Source organism: Hyperoodon ampullatus, assembly GCF_949752795.1.
Source record: "Hyperoodon ampullatus genome assembly, chromosome: 18".
NCBI classification, from domain to species: Eukaryota; Metazoa; Chordata; class Mammalia; order Artiodactyla; family Ziphiidae; genus Hyperoodon; species Hyperoodon ampullatus.
Window position 1 is genome coordinate 39,084,216 of NC_136931.1, and position 22,783 is coordinate 39,106,998.

Sequence of the window (22,783 nt, forward strand, 5' to 3'; positions counted from 1 at the left end):
ATCTTGAGGGTCTGGGATAACGGTGGCCACTTCCCTTTCCACTGCCACGGATCAGTTTAGAAAGAGCACGGGCTACAGTTCTGGCCGAGGAGACGTGAGGGGTGTTCTGTTGGGCGCTGCTACAAGCTTTCCTCACTTTTAAAAAGGGGAACAAGGAAGGGAGGGAGCTGCTCTCTGCCCTGCACCCTCCGAAGGTTTGGGTGCTCGGCGTACAAGAGGGGATTCTTGCTGCTGCTGCTGCAGCCGACTTGCAGACGCTGGCCACTGCTGGCAGGCCTTGACTTCACCGTGGAGCCACTGGCACCACCACGTGTCCTGAGAGCTTAAACCTATGCTGACTCCTCTGTTATTACGGCCAACAGCATATGCACTATAGATATCTAAACTCACCTTTTTGCTGCTTTATCACTGCTACCTTCCCGCTCCTAAAATGTAAGCTCTGTGAGGGGAGGGGCCTGTCCCTCCATCACTATGTCCCCATCACGTGGACTGGGCATTGTCTGGCACAGCTACAGCAGGTGCTTGATAAATGCTGGCTGCATTCATGTATGAGGCTCCTCCAGGGCAGGGACTCAGTCACTGTGGCTTCTGGGAGCGGCAGGGGCTCAAAAGCCTTCGCTGGATCAACAGGCAGGGAAGCCAGAAGACAGCTGCTTAACAACACACTTTATTAAGACAAACAACTCAAAACGTACAAAAACAACCTAACAAAGGAGACGCAACAGGGCTGGAGGTGCCCATCCCAACTAGCTGCCCACGCAGAGGGCCGATGCCAGCCCCTAGCTCGCCCTCCTCCTCCTACAGTTGGAAGGGCTCCACGGGCCACCTTGCCCTGACGGTGGGATCCACGTGGTCCTGAAGGCGGTGCCACTTCATGTGGGCATTCCGACCCTTGATGTTGCCAAACACCCTGAGGAGGCACCAGAGGACACAGGGGTCAGAGCAGGGGGAGGCGGGTAGCCCTGAGGGGGGCACCCCAGAGGGCTGAGGGCAGGCGGTGTGGGAGAATCCAGGGAAAGGGCGGTACCTCTCACACTCCCGGCAGGGAAAGAAGCCCTGGCCCTTCCTGCTCCCCGGCAGCTCAGGGTTCCGCTTCGAGCCGGTGTTTGGGCTGGAGTTGGGGATGGACTCCCTCCTATAACTCTCAGTAGTCCTCTGTAATTCGGGGGTTGGACGGTGGCTGGGTTTCCTCCGAGGGCTACGAGTGACCTGCACAGGGGGCAGAGGTGATGAAAGGATGCTGACGGCCCCGCCGCCCTTCTAAGGGAGAAGCAGGTGTCCAGAGCGTCCAGACGTCGCGGGGTGCACCCCCCCACCGCCACCCAGCTTGGATGAGCACCGGGCATCCAGATCCGTGCTGAACTCCTGAAGCCCTACCCCGAGACCCTCTACCTTCGCTTCTGTCCTGTCTGCTTCACCCAGCTCTCTCTTGACCCTCTTTTCCGGCACTGGGGCTCGGCCGCAGTCAAAATCGATCATTAGTTTTTGCGTGTAGTAGTACTCGACACACTGGGCTACTGTTTTTGTCTGGACCTAGTGGAGGAAGACAGAAGCCGGCTAAGGACAGTGCCTCAGGAGTAGCAGTGAGTATGGCCTTGACGCCCTAAATCCCCTCCCTATGGGGCCAGCCGCCACTTTTTGAAAGCCCTCCTGAAACGTCTCTCCCCTACGGCTTGGTATGCTCCTCTGCTACGGGGGACAGAGAATCAGAAAGTCCTCCTGGGGATGAAGGAGTTCAGAGAGAAGCCACCAGAGTCAACACCATCTAAGCTCTGCACGCTCTGAGCAACAAGGCTGGCCCAGGAAGGCTTCTCTCCAGGAAAACGCACACAAAGGTACACACGAGGACGCTCACTGTGACATCATGTGGAGCCACATGTCTAACGACAGGGACTAATTAAAGCAGAGTGTCCTTACGTGGTGGATACCTCATAGCCTTATGCGACAGCTAGGCAGAGCCCTCCAAAAAACTGAAGAGGAAGGAATACTTCCCAACTCAGTCCGTAAGTTCAACATTTCTCTGATACCAAAGCCACACAAAGATATTACAAGGAAAGAAGGCTACAGACCAATGTCCCTCATGAACATAGATGAAAATTTTGAAACAAAACTTTAACGAACAGAATCCAACAATATATATATGTATATATATATATATATATATATATATATATATAAAGGACAATATACCATGACTAAGTGGAGCTCATCCCAGAAACGTGAGGTTGGTTTAACAATCTAAAATCAATGTAATTCATCATATTAAACTTAAAAAAGAGAAATCATATGAGCATCTTGATAGGTGCAGAAAAAGCATTTGATACAATCCAATGTCCATTCCTGATGTAAACTCTCAGCACAATAGGCATAGAAGGAACTTCTCTTCAACCTGATAAATGATACCTACAAAATCCCTACAGCTAACGGTGGAGTGGTTTCCCCTCAAATATCATGAACAACACAAGGATTTCCACTCTCACCACTTCTACTCAATACTGTACTGGTGGTTCTACAGTGCAAAAAGGCAAGAAAAAAAGTAAAGGCATCCAGGTTGGAAAGGAAGAAATAAAAGTGTCTTTATTTACAGATGATAGGCCGGTCTATGTAGAAAATTCAGTGGAATCCACAAAAAAGTTACCAAAACTAGTAAGTCAGTTTGGCAACATTTCAGAAGACAAGATCAATATAAAAATCAATATTATTTCTATACATACTAGCAACAAACCATTGGAAACTGAAATAAAAAAGAACTCTATAACATCATAAAAAACACAAGTACTGGGCTTCCCTGGTGGCGCAGTGGTTCAGAGTCCACCTGCCGATGCAAGGGACACGAGTTCGTGCAACGGTCCTGAAGGGATCCCACGTGCCATGGAGCGGCGGGGCACGTGAGCCATGGCCGCTCGGCCTGCGCGTCCGGAGCCTGTGCTCCGCGGCGGGAGAGGCCACAATGGTGAGAGGCCCGCGCACCGCAAAAAAAAAAAACCCAACAAAAACAGAAAAAAACCAAGCGCTTAGGAATAAATCTGACAAAAAGTATGCAACAACTGTACACTAAAAACTTCAAAACATTGCTGAAAAATTAAAGATTGAAATAGAGAGATATACCCTGTTCACGAGTCAGAAGACTCAATATTGTGAAGGTAACAACTCTCCACAGTTGACCTATAGAGTCAAAAACAGTACCAATCAAGTTCCTAGCAGGAATTTTTATTTTGAAATTGACAAGTTATTTCTAAAATTCATAGGGAAATAAAAAGGATCTAGAATACAAAAAATAACTTTGAAAAAGAATAACAAAGTTGAAGGACTAATATTTTCTGATTTCAAGACTTAGAATAAAGCTACAGTAATAAAGACAGTATGGGAATAGCTTAATAAAAGACAAACAGATCAATGGAACAGAATACAGGGTCCAGAAGTAGATGCATATATATATGGCCAACTGATATTTAACAAAGGTACAAAAGCAACTGAGTGGAGAAAGTATGGTCTTTCCAACAAAAGGTATAGGAACAGTAAATATCCATATGCAAAAAATGAACTCACCTTGCACCCCATACAAAAATAAACTTACAATGGATCATAAATCTAGAAATAAAACCTAAAACTAGAAAACCTCCAGAAGAAAACATAGGGGAAAATCTTTGTGACTTTGGGTTACGCAAAGATTTCTTAGATAGAACACGAGAAGCACAGTCTATAAAAGAGAAACTAGTAAGTTAGGCTTAAGCAAAATTGAAAACTTTATTTCAAAAGACACTGTTAGGAGACTGACAAATTGCATATTGGGAGAAAATATTTCCAAAGCACATATCTGGATAAAGGACTGGTGTTCAGAACAAAATAAGAATTCCTACAGCTCAATAAAAACACAGACACTCCAATAAAAACAGAGGCAAAAGATATGAACAGACAGCTCCCCAGAGAAGGTGCACATATAGAAAAAAAACACAAAGATGCTCAGCATCATTAGTCATTAGGAAAATGGAGTCAGATGCTACAGTACACTCATTAGAATGGCTAACATTAAAGAGACTTAGCATACCAAGTGTCGACGAGGGTGTGGAGCAACTGGACCTTTCATAACCTGCTGGTGGGAATGGGAAGTGGTATAGCCACTTTGGAAAACAGTTTGGCAGTTTCTTAAAACGTTAAACATACATCTACTATAAGTTATCCTCATTCCCCTCCTAGGTATTTATAATCCCACCCCCATCTCTGCAAAAAAAAAAAAGAACCCAGTACATGTCCATACAAAGACTTGTACGTGAATGTTCAGAGCAGCTTTATCTGTAGTCATCAGTAACTGGAAACCGCCAACAGGTGGATGATTAAATGAACGGTGGTCCTTCCACACAGTGGTATACTCCTCAACAATAAAGGGATGAAGTATGGGTACACACGACAACATAGATGAATCTCAAAATCATTAGGTTGAGTGTAAGAAGCCAGACAAAGCAGATCACATGCTGTACGATTATTCCATTTATATAAACCTCTAGAAAATGCAAACTAATTTAGAGTGACAGAAAGTAGACAAGACTTGACTAGGGACCTGGGTGGCAGGAAGGAAGGGTTGCAAAGGGGCAGGAGGGAACTTTTGGGGGTGACAGATATTTTCATTATCTTGATCATGGTGGTGGTCTTACAAGTGTATAAATATGTCAAAAACATTAAATCTTACACTTTGATTATGTGCAATTTTGCGTACATCAAGTTTAAAAAAGAGCAAAATAATCAGCAGGATATTAAGTATATGATGTCATCCTTCTTTGGGAAAGTGCATATAGGTGTGTAAAATCCGTATGGGCAGTAAATACCTGGCAGGTTATCAATCAGAAGTAGGATTGTGGGGAGGGGCCTGGAGGGCTTTATTTTGAACATGGGATTCATTTCTGTACTGTTTGGGGTTGTTCAAAGCAATGGCATTTCAGTTGTCAACTGTTCACAGCATGAGCAGAGTATCGCCCCTGACAGGCCCTGCAGTTCTAGCGCCTCGGCCGTGTGAAGGAGCCTTGTCTACACCAGCCTGCCATGTTCGCCTTACCATCCTGTGTATCAAGTAGAAGTCCTTCTTGTAGGCACAGAACGCCTTCTTAAAGAGCCTCTTCTCCATGGAGGTCCAGATGTCCGAACCTATTGGAGAAACAGCCAAGAGGAGGAAGGCTGTTTCTCCTTCTGGGACCACAGCCACGGCTGAAGTGCAGACTCCCCTCTTTTTCAGGCCATCGAGCGCCCATTATATGCCAAGATTTCTGCTAAGCCCCTTACTTGCTTTATCTCACACAATCCTCACAAAAACCTTAGCAGGTAGGGGCTCTTACCATCCCCACTTGACAGGTGCAGCAACTTGAGGCTTCCTCTGGTTAAGAGACTTACCAAGGGCAGCCGTGGGCCCTTGCTTGCCTGACTCCAAGGCTGGAGTGCTCAACTGGGAAACCTGAGCCCACCCCAACCTGGCACCCCCCTTCTGGCCTGGAAGAGCCCACGAGGGAAACAGTGGAAAGGGGAAGGTTGGATCCAACTAGAGAACAGCACCCACTGAGTCCCCCAGAGAGGCCGGGCCCTTCTGGGAGGGCAGGTGTAGGCCCCAAGAGAACTCCGGGAGGCACGTGCAGAGCTTGCCATGGAAACTGACTGGCTCACAGGGGCCTCAGCCAGGCCAAAACCACGTGGGCAGCCACGCTCGTTACCTGTGTACTGATAGTTGGCGAGAGGGTGAGTCCGTGGCTTCTGGGGTCCTCTCAGTAAGAGGGTCTCCAGGGCAACCTGGAACGAGAGGAGTGGTGGGCAACTCTCTGAGGGAGGGAAGATGAGGTGGAGACCCGCCTTCATTCTTTCATTCATTCAGAAAATATGTGCAGCCCTCCCTAAAGCCACCCCTACCCCAGGGCGACTCAAAGTGTGGTCGGTCTGTGGACTGGCCACCAGCTGTCAACCACTTGGGACACATTGCCTACAGCACTAAGCGGACTGTTGAGTGCAGCTGACGTTACCTTTTTCATAGCAAGATTTACTTGATGACGAAACAGTGTGTGGACTTATTCTGGCACAAGCTCCTTATTTCTTCAGGGAGCAGCATTTGGAGTGGCACTGCCCCCGCCCTACCCCATTTTATGGTCCTCATAGAAGTAATCATTATCTATCACTTTAAAAAAATGTATTTCATGTGTTCACTCTCCTAAAATGTAAGCCCTGCAAAGAGAGGGCATTTGTCTTGCTCAACAGCGTAACCCCGGTCAGGACTAGCTATGCAGTTTGCAGGACCCAGCGCAAAATGGAAACACGGGGCCCTGTGCTCAGAAACTATTAAGAATTTCAAGATGGTGGCAGCAGAGCATTAAACCAAGAATGGGCCCCTGAGCTGGCCCCAGCCTGATACCATGACATCACCAGGTATCAGGAGGACCCAGTAAATGTGTGCTGATTACTCTGCTGAGCACCCACCACGTGCCAGCCACTGCCTCTCAGCTTGAGAGAAAGCACCATGTAGCCCTGACTCTAGGGTCTCCAACTCGGGTGACGTGACTTCCTCTCCCACTACACACAGTTGGACTTCTTCATTTGCTAAACTTCAGGATTGTGAGGAGGGTCCTTGGAGGAGGCAGAGGCATTTCTATTGCATCAGAGGTTTTCATACACCATTTTTAATCAAAAAGTCACTGTTCAGTAAATAAACCAGATTAATGCAGGCCCTGAGTTGGTTCTGCTAGTCACCGCCTCCCCAGTGCCGCGCTGAGATGAGGTAACGCTGGAGGAACCCTGGTGCTCTGCTGTCACCCCAGATAAATAACTGATTGAGCCCGTATGTGTGCATTTCCCCTACGTTCAAAAGGACACCACCAGTCCCAAAGCGACCAGGGAGAAGGGTGGGTGGCCAGCCTTTGGTTCTCGTGAGCTGCAAAGCCCCAAGTAGAAGGTACGTGTCTTGCGCCTAGAGCCCCTGGCCCTAAGAGAGCAGGGAGCTTCCCACAGCTCCTCTGAGCAACCCCTCGCCTGCACCGCACCTGGATGTTGCCCTGGGCTTCATGCAGACAGTGCAGAGCGAGCTCCAGGTTGGTGCCCCCGCCCGGCATCACGCTGGAGCAGGCCACGTTGAAGAGCTCGGTCACTGTTTCCAGCAGGCAGCCCAGCAGGGGAAGGAGAGGAGACACAGAGGGTCAGCAAGTGCCAGAGAGGAAACCTCCCCAACAGCACAGATGGGGCGGGGGGCTCCTGTCACCATCTCCCTCACCTCTCTGTTACAAGCAGGCTGAGGGAAGGGAGGGAAAAGGAGGACGGGCAGAAACCCTGCTCCTGGCACCTGCTCTGGATGGCCTGGCCAGGTACTGGGTGAGAGGAGAGGTGGGGCAAGGGACTGCAGCACAGCAAAGCAGTCCTGCACTGAAGGCCAACTCTGCCCACCCCACCCCCGCCTGGGGATCACTGTTTCTTGGTCAAGGTGAGAACTGGGAGGAGAAACCCCTTGGACATGGAGGAGGGCCCTCGGGAACCTGGCCCCAAAGTCTCAGCCACCTCTATCCTGTGTCTTCGGGTTGGTCATCACATCTCCCCATGGCTTCCAGACCAGAGTAGCTACATGCTCGTCACTTCCAGCCAGTGATCTGTCCTGGAGCTCTGGGATCTCAGCCTGAAACTGGCTTCCTATGTTGATGTGTCTGAAATGAGGCCACACACATGGACATAAAAGACATATGTGTGTGACCAAGATGGGAAATACAAGAGAGATGTGCGGTGAGCCCTGCTCAGCAGGGCTGTGGAACCCACCTTTTGGCCATCTCTCAGACACAGGGAGTGCTCATCAGCCCAGTAGATACGCGCAGGTATTCCAGAGACCTCTTGAGGGATACTTCCTTCCTTCCTCCAATTGGCTTTATCGCCAGATTTCTGGCTTCAGGCGTTTGGGGTCTAGGACAGGGGAGGTATGTGCTGATACCTGGCATTCTTCTGTATCCAAGGTAACATCCAAGCTACAAAACAGTATCTCACTGCGCCATCACCAATTCTATCTAGAACCCCAGGGTGCTGGGCATTCTGTCCCCAGAGATCCAACTATGGTATGTCTGGACAGAAGGAATATTGGGGAAACACCTGGAAAAATCCACCACGTCTCTGCTAGACAGGTTCTGGGTCTAGACCTGACTTTCCCGTGATGCAGGCTCCCTTGGGAAAAACCGACACTGGAATGCAAGGAGGGTAAAAGCATCCCCACATTGCAAGGACCCTCAGGTTCTAAGTCTGTTCCAACTCACGGTTCAGTGCTGATCTTGCTGTTGTCCTTCACCACATTGATGCCAAAAGAGCCGTCCATGTGATCTGGAAAACACCCAAAGAAGAGCCTCAAGAAGACTGGCTACAACTGACCCATGAGGCCCTTTTTGCCTGCCTTTCCAGAGTAGCTAAAAGCAGGCTCTTCAAGATTGCATGGTATACACACACTACTGTATATAAAATAGATAATCAACAAGGACCTACTGTATAGCACAGGGAACTATACTCAATGCTCTGTAATAACCTATATGGGAAAAGAATCTAAAAAAGAATAGATATGTGAATATGTATAACAAAATCACTTTGCTGTATACCTGAAACTAACACATTGTAAATCAACTCTAATCCAATATAAAATTGAAAATTAGAAAAAAAAGATTGCATGGTATGGAGTTTCCTCAAACATTAAAAGTAGAACTACCATATCATGCAGCAAACCCACTTCTGGGTATTCATCCAAAAGAACTGCAGTCAAGACCTCAAAAAGATATCTGAACTCCCACGTTCACTCCAGCACCATTCATAATAGCCAAGATGTGGAAACAACCTAAATGTCCACTGACAGATGAGCACATAAAGGAAATGTGACATAAACATACAATGAAATACCATTTAGCCTTAAAAGGAAATTCTGCAATATGCAACAACATGGATGACCATTGAGGACATTATACTAAGTGACATAAGCCAGTCACAGAAAGAGAAATACTGCATGACTCCACTTATATAACGTATCTAAAGTAGTTGAATTCATATTGATAGAATCAAAGAGTGGAATAGGGGTTACCAGGGGTTGGGGCAGTGGGAAATGGGAGGTTACTAATCAATGGGCATAAAGTTTCAATTAATCAAGCTCTAGAAATCTGCTGTATAACATTGTGCCTATAGTCAACAATAATGTATTGCACACTTAAATATTTGTTAAAAGGGCAGATCACAGATTAACTGTTCACATCACAATAAAATAAAATAAAAAGATTGCATGGAAGGGGGATAATACTTCTGAAAAAGTAGAGTAAGGAACTCGGCAAAACAACAAATTTACTTACAAAAATCATTAAAAAAAAAAAAAAAAAAGAACAGTAAGCTAAAGTCTCTGCAAGTTGTCCTAAAGGCATACAGCATTTTAAGAAATACTCATTCAAGAAAATCTACTAAATCTTGGGAAGAACAGTGAGAGTCTGTGGCACTGGAGCCATGGCCCACTCCCTTACCCACCTAGCCCCCAGCTCTTTGTAACGGAAGCTCTACCCAGGTAGGTGCAGCCAAGGAGATGGGGGCTTCTTCTTCCCCTGGCTCCCATGCTTAAGGAATTAAAGTAAGATAAAATAAAAATTTCTCATCAAAGAGAAAATGCCATCAAGAGATGGAAATTATATTTTAAAAAGAAACAAATGTGGACTTCCCTGGCGGTCCAGTGGTTAAGACTCCACGCTTCCACTGCAGCGAGCACGGGTTTGATCCCTAGTCGAGGAAGTAAGATCCTGCATGCTGTGCGATGCAGCCAAAAAAAAGAAGAATCAAATGGAAATAATTCAGGGGTTAAAAAAGTACAATAACCAAAATAAGGCTCAACAGAAGATCTCAGCTGGCAGAAGAAGTGATCAGCAAACCTGAAGATAGAACAATGGAGACTATGAAATCTGAAGAACAGAGAGAAAAAAATATAGGAAAGTGAAGAGAGCCTCAGAGAAATGTGAGATGTCATTAAATGCAACAATATATATGTAGTGGGAGTACCAGAAAGAGGGGAGAAAGGGACAGAATATTTAAAGTATTAATGGCTGAAAATTTCCCAACGTTGATGAAAAACAATATGTATATCCAGCAAACTCTACAAACTCCAAGAAAGATTAAACACAAAGAGCTCTACATCCAGACATAACATAGGCAAAATGTGGAAAGCAAAAATAAAGATAAGATCTTGAAAGCAAAAAGGGAAAAACAATTTGTTACATACAAGGGCACTACAGTAAAATTAACAGCTAACTTCTTAACAGAAACGATGTAGGTTACAAGGCAATGGGATAATATATTCAAATTACTGAAAGTAAAAAAGTGTTAACCAAGTATCTTATATTCAGCAAATTATCTTGCAAAAATGAAGGTAAAATAAAGACACTCCCAGATAAATAAAAACTGAGGATACCTGTTGCTGGCAGACCTGTCTTACAAGAAATATTGAAGGTGAAATATTATTCAGCCCGCAAAATGCAACAAAGTACTGATACATAGTGCAACGTGGATGAAACCTAAAAACATCATGCTAACTAAAAGAAGGTATTCATAAAGGACCACATACTGTATGATTCCACTCATAGGAAATATGCAGAATAGCGTAATCGATAGAGACAAAGTAGATTAGTCGTTACCCATGGCTGGGGATGGGGAGGATGGAAAGGAGGGACTGCTAATAAGTACAGGGCTTCTTTTGGGGATGATGAAAATTTCTGAAAACTGATGGTAGTGATGGTTGCACAGCTCTGTGAATATACTAAAAAACATTGAATTCTATACTTTAAAGGGATGAATTGTATGGTATGTGAATTATATATCCCTAATAAAAATAGATACTAAAGAAAGTCCTTCAGATTGAAAGCAAATGACATCAGATGGTAACTTGAATCCAAACAAAAAAAAAAAAAAAAAAAAAAAGCGAAGCGCTATTAAATATGGGTAACTATAAAAATCAGTATGATTACATATTTCTTTTCTTTTCTTAATGGCCTTAAAAATACCTGCATAAAACAATATGTATTGTGGGCCTGTAACATACAGAAATATAATATATGTGACAGTAACTGCACAAGGAGCACAGCTGCATTGGAGTAAAGGAATATCACCTCAGACAGTAACTCAAATCCACAAGAATAAATGAAGAGATCAGAAATGGTAAATAAGAAGGTTAATATAACAACCTCTATAAATCATGCTTGCTTTCCTTTATCCGCTCAGTGTTTTTACACGAAATAAAATTATATAAAGCAATAAACATGACCAGTAAGGTATTACTGGTTCTCTCACATATAATAGCAAAAGAGTTAGAAGGGTTAGAAGAGTTAGAAGAATTAGATTACAAATCAATAAAAGGCAGCAATTTGGAAAATTCACAAATATGTGAAAATTAAGCAACACACTGTTTAATAGTCAGTGTATTAAACAAGAAGTGGAATGATAAATTAGAAAATACTTTAGCTGAATGAATATAAAAACACAACATATTAAACTTACAAAATGTAGCTAAAGCAATGTTCAGAAGGAAATCTATAGCTGTAAAATGCCTGTATTAAAAAAGAAGAGGGCCTTCCCTGGTGGCGCAGTGGTTAAGAGTCCGCCTGCTAGTGCAGGGGACATGGGTTCGTGCCCCGGTCCGGGAAGATCCCACATGCCGCAGAGCAGCTGGGTCCATACCGCAAAAAAAAAAAAAGAAGAAGAAAAATCTCAAATCATTTATGGTCAACTGATTTTCCACAAAGGTACCAAGACAGGGCTTCCCTGGTGGCGCAGTGGTTGAGAGTCTGCCTGGCGATGCAGGGGACATGGGTTCGTGCCACGGCCTGGGAAGATCCCACATGCCATGGAGCGGCTGGGTCCGTGAGCCATGGCCACTGAGCCTGCGCGTCCGGAGCCTGTGCCCCGCAACGGGAGAGGCCACAACAGTGAGAGGCCCGTGGACCGCAAAAGAAAACAAAACAAAACAAAGTACCAAGACTATTCAATGAGAAAAGAACAGTATTTTCAAGTGCTGGAAGAACTGATACATACATGCAAAAGAATAAATTTGGACTCCTACCTCATACAGTATATAAAAGTTAACTAAAGATTGATCGCAGGCCTAAGAATAAGTTGGACTTCATCAAAATTAAAAATTGTGTACTGCAAACCATATCATAAATAAAATGAAAGGACAACCCACAAAATGGGAGAGAATTTGCAAATCATATATCTGATAAGGGGCTTGCATCCAGACTATATAAGGAACTGAGACAGCGCAATAATAAAAAGATAAGAATTCAATTTAAAAAATGGGCAAAGGATCTGAACAGACATTTCTCCCGAGAAGATATACAAATGGATAATAAGCACATGGAAAGATTCTCAACATCGTTAGCCATCAGGGAAATGTAAATCAAAACCACATGGGCTTTCCAGGTGGCGCAGTGGTTGAGAGTCCGCCTGCCGATGCAGGGGACACGGGTTCGTGCCCCGGTCTGGGAAGATCCCACATGCCGCAGAGCGGCTGGGCCCGTGAGCCATGGCTGCTGAGCCTGCGCGTCCGGAGCCTGCGCTCCGCAACGGGGGAGGCCACAACAGTGAGAGGCCCGCGTAACGCAAAAAAAAAAAAAAAAAAAAAAAAAAAAACCACAATGAGGGGGCTTCCCTGGTGGTGCAGTGGTTGAGAGTCCGCCTGCCGATGCAGGGGACGCAGGTTCGTGCCCCGGTCCAGGAGGATCCCGCTTGTTGCGGTGCGGCTGGGCCCGAGAGCCATGGTCGCTGAGCCTGCGCATCCGGAGCCTGTGCTCCACAACGGGCGAGGCCACAAACACTGAGAGGCCCACGTACCGCAAAACAAACAAACAAACAAACACCCCACAATGAGCTACCACTTTACACCCACTAGGATGGTTATAATGAAAAAGACAGATAAGAAGTGTTAGCAAGGATGTGGAGATACTGGAACTTTCATACAATGCTGGTGGAAATTTAAAATGACCCGGCCATTTTGGAAAACAGTCCGGCAGTTCCTTAAACGGTGAGACATAGTTACCCTTTGACCCAGCATTCCACTCTGAGCTGTATACCCAAGAGAAATGAGGACTTATGTCCAAAAACAACTTATACATAAATGTTCTTAACAGCACTATTTGCAATAGCCAAAGGACGAAAACAACCCAAATGCCCCTCAACTGATGAATGGATAAATAAAATGTTGTCTCTCCAGAGAATGGAATATCATTCATCCATAAAAAGAAATGAAGCACTGATGCATAGTACAACATGGATGAACCTTGACAACATTATTCTAAGTGAACAAACTACACACAGAATGTCACATATTGTATGATCCCAATTATATGAAATGTCCAGAATAGGGAGACCCATAGAAAAAGTAGGTTGGTAGACTGGTGGTTGCCCAGGGCAGAGGAGCTGGGGGCTACAGGGCCTGTGTGTAACCGCTCGTGGATATAATCATCTGGGGTGATGAAAATGCTCTAGAATTAGATTGTGGGATGGGTGTACAATCCTAAGAATACACTAAGAAATCACTGTACACTTTAAATGGGTGATTCATATGGCATGTGAATTATATCTCAATAAAGCTATTTAAACAATTACTCGAAAGGGCAGGCAGAATGGTGGTTAGGCTAAATTGAGTCTATTTTCTTTCTGGCTACAAAATTATAAGCACCCAGAAGGCTGCTGGTCCCAGGTGGTCCTGGGATAGTTCTGAACAGCAACAGGACCACCAGACCACACCCAAGCTTAGGCCAGAGGGAATGGCTGGACCAAATTCTACAGGGGGCGGGGGTCTGGCCCCCCGCAGGCCTATCATGGGGTGATCAAGCTCACTCACCAAGCATGGCACTGATGTGCCTGTCGGGACGGGCCCGGGCAGATGTGGAACAGAGAGTGTTGAAATACAGCCCAGAGCCCTCCCGGATGGGGCTGAGCATCGGGGGTGGCGTGTAGGCAGGGCACTGGGACAGTCCCTTCAGGAGGAGGTCCACCAGGAACACGGGCGAGCACAGGCAGCTCTGGCGGCATCCTCCCGGGCCCGGCTCCCCAGACATGGAGGGCGGAGGAGGGATGAGCAGTGCCTTGGGCCGTCGGAGCTTCTTCCTCTTCCGCTTCCTGTGTTGGCTGCTCTCCTTGCTGTCTCTCTCTTCCCCGTCCTTCTCCTGTCCCCGGAGAAGAAGAGACTTCAGAAACACAAGGGTCACCTGAGGCCACCGGCCCCACAGCTCAGTCCTCAAGATGGCCTGAGAGTGGGAAAGGGTACTGACCAGCCAGACGCACACCCAGCATGGCCGTGCAAAGAGTCCTCAGCGCAGGAAGCCGGGCAGGGCCACCACGCCTGAGCCAGACTCCAGACCCTAAGCCGGGCGATATTTGAGGCTGGGGCCTTCTCAGGCACACATACCTCCCAAGGAGAGGCCCTCATTCAAACCATTTTGGAAATTCATGTCCATTGTTAAAGTGACTGGCACTTAAAGTGTGGGGGCCAGACGGATGCAACAGCATGACAAAAGGAAAACCTGTTGCCCTCAAAATCACAGCAGCTCCTGGGAGACAAGCAGTGGGCTCCATGCATCCCGTACCCGAGTCCAGCATGAACGTCTCCAGGTGGGGTCTTCCAGCACAGGCTGAAGAGACGACGGCTTGAGCTTGCTACACTCTCTCTTACCTCCACGCAATCTCCCCTCCTCTCTGCCCATCTTACCCCTCCTCATCCTCCAGCTCTCAGCTGCAACACCCCCTTCCTCAGGCAGGGTCTCTGGTGCCCTCGGGGCTCCTACAGCTCCCTCTCTCAGCCCGGCCCGTTCTGGGTGGTCAGCGTCCGGGGATGGGTCTATCTACTCCGCTGGGCTGGGAGCCCCAGGATACGGGGACAAGCCTGCTGTGGTCGCTGCAGTGTCCCCAGCCCTGCCCAGCACAGGGCCAGACACAAAGGAAGTTCACTGGAGGTTGAATGGATGAATGAACACGCAAATCAAGCTCTTCTGGAGTCAGGATTTGGGGGCTTTTCTCACAGCTCCCACTGGCAGCTGGAAAGCAGCTGGAAGGAAGTGCACCCACCTTGCTCCCCGGAGGATGGTTCGCTGGAGCCACAGGCACCGACACAGGGACCACCAAAGGGGATGCGGTCATGTTGTCCAAGGACTTCCTGGCTCTCGGGGAACTCTGCCTGTCCCCCTCCGGCCTCAGCACCTGTCTTGGTGGCTTGCAATACTCCATGCCACACAACTACACACAGAGAAGAGCCAGCCCTTTAAGAGACACAGTACGTAGGGAGCAAGGGGCCCCTCCAGAGCAGCACAGCCCTGACTCCCGGCCCCCAGCCAGGCTCCCCGCAGGAGGGCGGCTCCATCCTGAGATGAATGGCAGCTTCGAGCCCCTTCACCTGCGGCTCCTGCTTCCCTCGAGGCGACGGCCACTGGTCGCTGTGAAAACACATGTGGCTGCTCAGCCCTCTCTCGGTATAAAACATCTGGCTGCAATTCTTGCAGATGTAAGTGCTCCTTGGCTCTGCCCAGTCTGTGGGACCACCATTGTGCTGGTTCCTGTGGGGAAGAAAGGGAGAATGGGACTCCGTCCCCAAACACTGATCCTCTGACAGCTTTGGACGAACCCTAAAGAAATGGAGATGATGCCCCCGATTCTCTGTGGCCTGGTGCTCACCCCTTCAGGAGTGAAGCATTCAGAGCTCGCTCACCCAGGGCCAGCACATCAAAGCCACCAGAGGATTCCCGAGGGGCTTCGGAACTTACCAGCCACACGCCATGTTCTCCTCCTTCATCGGGTGGGGGAGCCGGTAGATATTTCCACCCTGAAGACGAAAATACATCTGAGCCAACATATCAGAAATGAGATGCAAGAGTGAAAACTATAAGACTTGGAAGAAAACACAGGTATAATTCTTGGTGACCCTGGAGTAAGCAGTGGTTTCTTGGATGACTCCAAAACCAAACAAAAGACAGACGTATTGGACTTCATCAAAACTTACAACTTCTGTGCTTCAAAGGACAGCATCAAGAAGTGAAAACACAGAATAAGAGAAAGAAGTGCAAATCATGTATCTGATAAGGGACTATGTAGATTTCTGTATCTGTGATACATAATGAACTCTCACAGCTCAAAAATAAAATCACAACCCAATTTAAAAATGGGCAAAGACTCTGAAGAGACACTTATCCAAAGAGGATATACAAATGGCCAATAAACACATTAAAAGATGCTCAGGATTATTAGCCATCGGGGAAATGCAAATTAAACCATAATAAAATTATCATTTCCCACCCACTAAGGTGGCTGTAATCAAAAGAACCAACTGGACAATAACAAGTGTTGGTGAGGATGCAGAGAAACCGCAGGCCTCATACACTCTGGGTAGGAATATAAAACAGCACAGCTTTTTGGAAAAGTCTGGCACTTCCTCCAATAGAATTACCCTAGAGCCCAGCAATTCCCCTCCTAGGTATTTTACAAGAGAAATGAAAACATATGTCTAAACAATAATCTGTACACAAATGTTCATAGCAGCGTTATCACAATGGCCAAGAAGTGAAAACAACCCAAATATCTATCAGTTGATGAATGGATAAATAAAATATGGTGTATCCATACAATGGACAAGTTACCAGCGATAAAAAGGACTGAAGTTCTGACCTGTGCTACAGCACAGAGGAGCTCTGAGAACATCATGGGAAGTGAAAGAAGCAAAAGACACAAAAGGCCACACAGCGTTATGATTCCAATCACATGAAGTGTTCAGAATAGGCAAATCCATGGAGACAGAAGGTAGATGCATGGTTGCCAGGGGCTGGGAGGGATGGAGAGATTGTGGGTGACAACCAAGGGTGTGGGGTTTCTTTCTGCGGTGATGAAAGTGTTTTGGCAAAGAGTGGCGATGGGTGCATGACTTTGTAAACAGACAAAAAACCACTGGACGGTGCACTTCAAGATGGCGAATTAGATGGCACGTGAATATTAAAGCTATTAAAAAAAATAAGACGTGGAGGTAGCTGTGGTGTGACAGGAAGGATGCTGGACCTCGGAGCATCACGAAGAGACGTGGCCGAGCTCTCTGCACCCAGGACGTCGTGGGCACGATGTGGGAGGACCCAAGCTGCTCCACAAGGGCGGACCGGCGCCAGGCCTGCAGCAGGGGCCAAGTCGGACTTGTGGACCTGTGATTCACAACCAGAATAGACACAGCATTTCACGTACAAATATCAAGGGCAAAGGAGCTCTGCCTTTACATGCTCTGAAGAAGAGAAGGAGGCAAATCCAAAAGGAAGCGAAAGGCAGAAAGAAAGCAAATAGAAAAAGTTTAGTGAAGAAACATGACGCAAAGTGTCTCTGACAACTCTAAAGCCCTGTTCTGTTTTGTGTGTGTGTGTTGCAGGGCGGAGGGTGATGGGAGGAACCATCACCCCTCTGGACCTTCAATCCCCCCTCTGTAAACAAACTGCATCTGACGATTTGCTGAGGTTATATACAGTGCCTGGACAAGTCAGAAACACGGACACAGGTAAGGACGACACTCTGCCTCCCGCATGGTTAGGTCCCGTGAGAGGGCCCTGGTACCTGGATCCTGTTGAATATCGTCAGCTTGGACTTGGAGTCCCAGGGGGCATCCGCTGGAGGCCTGGCTGACGACGAGAAGGAGGCCATGGCTACCTGGCTTGGAGAAGCCGCACAGCACATATCCATTTTTACCTTCTCCTTCTCGAAGTCTGAAAAGGGCTGGGCCCTGGAGTTGCCAGAGAAGAGCCTGTAGCCTCCGCCCCAGGAGCAGGCCGGGCCCTCTCCACCTTTTGTGGCCCCGGAAGCCGTGCCATTCTCAGCCTGGGCCTGCTTCCCTGGGAGGTGGGCTCTGGATGGCTCCTCCCCTCCTAACTGGGTCTGACACAGGCTCCCGGGGGAGATGTCCCCCAGGTCCAAGGTCCCTTTCGAGGATCTCAACTGCTTGGCCAGAGAGGAGATGTCTGGCTTCCCAGGAGGGTCCAGGGACGACGCTGTGAGGGCAGGTGGAGCAGCAGCCACTTTTGGTCTTCCCTTTGTGTCCTGCCTCACGCTGCTGGGGGAGGCCTCTGTGGGGAAAGAGGGTGTGGATTTTCTCCTGCGGGCTAGGGATCCCTCTGGCTCAGGGTTCACGGGGCCAGCATGGAGAGAGTCAACAGTGGGCGCCATAGGTGGGGGCTGCCGTGGCCACGGCCCCTGCAGTGACTTCAGGGCAACTTGCTTGCCGTCGGGTGTGGGAAGCTGGGAGGAGGCGGCAGCCACCTGGGTGTGGGAGAAGATCCGCTGGGACTTGGTGATCATCTGGAACACCTGCATCTGCTCGTGGCTCACCAGAGACTCCTGAAACCTCAGGAACAGCTGCCGGAAGAGCGGCGTGGCATCCGACGGGAGGCCGCTGGACTTTGGGCCGTTCTGGGGTCCAGGCTCACCAGGGTTCTGCCACGAGAAGGAGTCGCAGTCGAACTTGCTCTTCTTGGAAGCCCAGGAGTCCTCTTCCCCGCTGGTGCTGGCATATCTGGGGTCACCCGAGGCTTCCCCCGGTGCCTTCAGGAGCGTGGGAGGGAAGGGCGGCGTGCCCTCCACACCGGTGCCCCAGCTGGGTGAGGGCTCCCCCGCAGGGAAGTCGCTGCTGAGCCCGGGGCAGGCCCGGAGCCCTCCTGGGACGGCACTTCAGAGGGCTTGTGGATGACAAACATACTGTTTCCTTTGCTCTTAGGGCAGCCCGACAGGTTTCGGAGCCACTGGAAACTGTGGTCTGATGGCTGGGAACTGGCGGGGACCGTCTGGCAATGGAACAGAGGCAGGCAGGCGGGCAGGGGAGCGCCCTCGGGCCAGCCCTCCAGGGATGATGGGGGCTGGAGCAGCGGCAGCTCCGGCTCGGCTGGGTCGGGGCCGCTGTTCTCCGCTGCCCCTGAGCGGATGGCTGTGAACACGTCCATGGCAGGCTCCTTCCGTGGGGGCCGGGGCTCCTCGGGAACCTCAGTGCCCAGGGCTCCTGGGGCCGCCGGGGTGCTGGCTGGGCCCCAGAAGGAGGACCCTGACGAGGGCAGGGAGGAACAGGCCGTGATCCTCCCTTCGCCGCTGTCTGAAGGCCCTCCCGGGGCTGGCCTGGGAGAAGGGATCTTCTGGCAGACGATGCTGTTCCCGATACAGCACAGGAGATCTCGGTTGGGCAAGAGGGAGCTGGGGAATGGGGCTTCCGGGGGCACTAGGGACCACAGGCTCGCGGGTGCGGGCTGGTTGGCAAACTCGTGCGCGTGGGGTGAGTTCCCGCAGGGCTCCTCCTCCGGGGGGGCCTCCTTGAGGATGCACAGGCCGTGCTGGACCTCATAGTGCCGACGCATGGAGCGGTAGTCGCAGTACCTCTTGCTGCAGCCCTGCTCAAGGCACACAAAGGGCTTGGTCTTCTGGTTGGTGAGCATGTGCCCGGTCCTGGCATCACATGAGGAGAAAGTTAGTGGGTGTCTCGGGGTGGGTCACCCACTGCAGGAACCCAGGCGTGTCCCCAGGGGGCAGCAGTATCGCAACTCAGAAACTGTGCTCAGACCCTATGAGGAAAGACCCCTGCTACGGCCAAAGACGTCTGGAAGGGGGAGCTCTTGCCCTCACCCCTAAGCAAACCCCTAATCTGAGATTTAAAAAATCAGTGGGAGCCAAGTCAGAGTTCCCCAAAGTGGGTTCCTAAGGAACACCAGTCTCCAGAGTTGCTCCCTGAGGACTTGGGCTCAGCTGGCAAATAAGTTTGGAAAAAACACTCTTTACTTCTTGGAGGTTCCTAGTAGCAAACTGAAAAGCCACAGAGCAGATAAAGAGAGATCTGTTGAACTTTCCATGTCTCTCAAACTTATTTGCCCACAAAACCATTTTTTTAAATAGACCCGTTTAGCATCCCTGAGAACCAGAGAACCAGAGTTCTGAGAACGCACTTGAGGAAATGCTAACTTGGGGATGATCCTTCTTTGAACAAAGGAGTCTTTGCCTTCCCACAGGAGTCCTCTAGACAGCTACCTGGGAGCCCGACAGCAACAACAACAAAAAGCCAAATTTGCCTATAATTTCTGCAAATATAAACGAATGCAAGTATGTATTATATTTACATCATACTTATACCTGCATTAATATGTTATAAATATAAACAAATGGGTAAATCACCCTCTGGGTTCCCAACAATCCTACTCCGGATGGTTCTAATCAATGGAACCCAGTAAATAATGAAACCCTTTCCCAAACGTGGACCCTTGGCCTCCATCTGAGGGAAGCAGCAGAGAGGGCATCCGGAGACCCACTTTCTAGCCCTATTACCAGCTTGTGACAGGAGTAAATCATTTCCCATCCTTAATGGCGAGAGGGGAGAGGATACAATGAAAGCGGGATCCATCGAAGCCTCAGTAAAGGCTGGGCGAGCTGTAAACATGCAAGGGATCGTCCTCTCCCACTTACGAGTCTCTCAGTTTGAAAGTCTGTCTCTCCTCCCTCGGCAGCAAGAAAACTTATCATTTCTAAGACATGAAGAACAAACGGAATTCTGCTCCTCTTACACTGAGCTTGCTTTTTAAAGTCAAGTTTTGAAAAAAAATCGAGTTAATAAAAGGGAATTTAAACAGGAAAAAAGAGAGTGAACACTCCATTGCCATGTTCTAGAAACAGGCATTTCAGAACCCCTCACGCCCTGGTGTTATCCCAACATATATTCCTCATGGAGTGCATATCTGTTCTGCTCAGACACCTACCAGGGACTCTGAAACTTTCTCTACACAGTTAGCCCAACTCCCTCCATGACAAAATTGCCTCTGGAGTGTGTTTTTAAAGCACATGGGTCCTGTCTGAAAATCGCAGCGGCGCTCTCCTCACTGGAGTGAATCTGGAGGCTGGGGAGGGCGGGCTGTCCGGGGCAGTGTAGGCCCTGCCCCCCCCCAAACACTGGCCGTGGTAGGAGCACAGGTCGCACACACCTGGGACACCCGACGGTGGGGGGCGGTGCAGGTGGATGGTACGGGAGGCAAAAGAACCGGGAACACGCCCAGCCCCCAGCAGCCCCCTGAACAGACATCCCGACCAGACTCCTCTCCTGGCTGTGGGTTACGTAGTGCTTGCTGAGAGAACTGGCAATGCTGAACACCTTCCCGCAGAGGCTGCAGTCCAGGAGTGGGTTCTGAGGGGACCTGTGCGGCCGCTTTCCTTTCCTTGTGCTCCCAGACGTGGCCCTGCCTCCTTCGTTAGCCTCTTTGGGCACCTTGACCACGCCTAGCCCCAGGTCTAGACAGAGGGAGCAAGCATAGGTTATGACATCCGGGGACATCGGAGCCCGGGCGGAAGTACTCTACCACCCTCGGACCAACTTCAGCAGCTGAGTCCAACTCAGGGAGTTGGCCGAGAACCCCAACTTCAGCAGCTTCACTCGCAGAGAAGACCAGGCTTAGCACCAGGTGAGGGGGAGAAGGGACCCTGGTCAAGCCACACCTCCAGGGCAGCACCCAATCTTGAAGCCACACTTGGGGGGTAAGGGAGGGGACAGCAACAGTCTGAGTGCTTCCAGGACAGAGTGACTGGACAGGCAGGACTTCATGACGGTAACATCAACAGCACACTTGCAAGTGCAATCCAGAAATGCACAAGGCAAAATCTTAGAAAAGTTTAAGTCCTTTCTCCCAGCCAATTCCACTCTGGTTTTTTAATTAAGGAAATTAAGGCAGATCTGTACAAATTAACGGAGACCTTGCAGTGAACTGCAAGCGAGTTAACTGCAGCATTGTTTTTCCTGGTGAAATGTGAGAAACCACCTAATAACTGACACGAGGGCAGGTGGGTGACTGCATTCTGGTCTCAATGGTCTATGGCGCAGGCATTTAAGATACAACTGTAGGAAAATATCCATTGACGTGAAAGGATGTTCATGCTGTACCACTAAGTGCTGTGCCACTAACAAGAGGATTGTTGAAAAACGGAATGATCTAGTCTTTAAAAGGGAAAAATAAATTTGAATAGAAACAAACAGAATGGGATTGATTGGCAGCATCATGGATCAACTTAATTTTCCTTTTCCTATATATCTGAATTTTCCATGTTTCTCTACTCCTTGGGTAAATGAGTAGTTTTTTTTTATAATTTCATTTTTCATTTTTTTTCTTTGAACCATGAGTTATTTTAGAAGAGTGTTCTTTAGTTTCCAAATACTTGAAGACTTTTTTCTCTTATTTCTTTTACTTATTTATTTATTTGTGGCTGCATTGGGTCTTCATTGCTGCGCGAGCTTTCTCTAGTTGTGGCGAGTGGGGGCTACTCTTTGTTGCGGTGTGTGGGCTTCTCATTGCAGTGGCTTCTCTTATTCCGGAGCATGGGCTCTAGGCTCACGGGCTTCAGTAGTTGTGGCACGCGGGCTCAGTACTTGTGGCTTGCAGGCTCTAGAGCGCAGGCTCAGTAGTTGGGGCGCATGAGCTTAGTTGCTCCGCGGCATGTGGGAGCTTCCTGGACCAGGGCTCGAACCTGTGTCCACTTCACTGGCAGGTGGATTCTTAATCACTGCGCCACCAGGGAAGTCTGCAATAAAGTATTCTTAAACTAACATATGTACTTTTGTGTGTGTGTGTGTGTGGTACGCGGGCCTCTCACTGTTGTGGCCTCTCCCGTTGCGAAGCACAGGCTCTGGACGCACAGGCTCAGCGGCCATGGCTCACGGGCCCAGCCGCTCTGCGGCATGTGGGATCTTGCCGGACCGGGGCACGAACCCGTGTCCCCTGCATCAGCATGCAGACTCTCAACTACT

The 22,783-nt window shown here is 48.7% G+C and overlaps 1 pseudogene across 1 annotated transcript; it reads right to left on the minus strand.

Annotated features, from left to right (window-relative positions):
* Positions 1–651: 651 nt before the first annotated feature.
* Positions 652–21,586, minus strand: LOC307066830 (zinc finger protein 541-like; annotated as a pseudogene). Its single transcript has 15 exons — positions 21,481–21,586; positions 21,039–21,276; positions 17,584–19,452; positions 15,765–15,823; positions 15,398–15,557; positions 15,073–15,240; positions 13,850–14,195; positions 8,256–8,319; positions 7,519–7,661; positions 7,011–7,114; positions 5,697–5,772; positions 5,051–5,139; positions 1,393–1,533; positions 1,028–1,209; positions 652–910 (listed from the first exon to the last, which is right to left on the minus strand). The product of its transcript is annotated as a zinc finger protein 541-like (transcript).
* Positions 21,587–22,783: the final 1,197 nt, after the last annotated feature.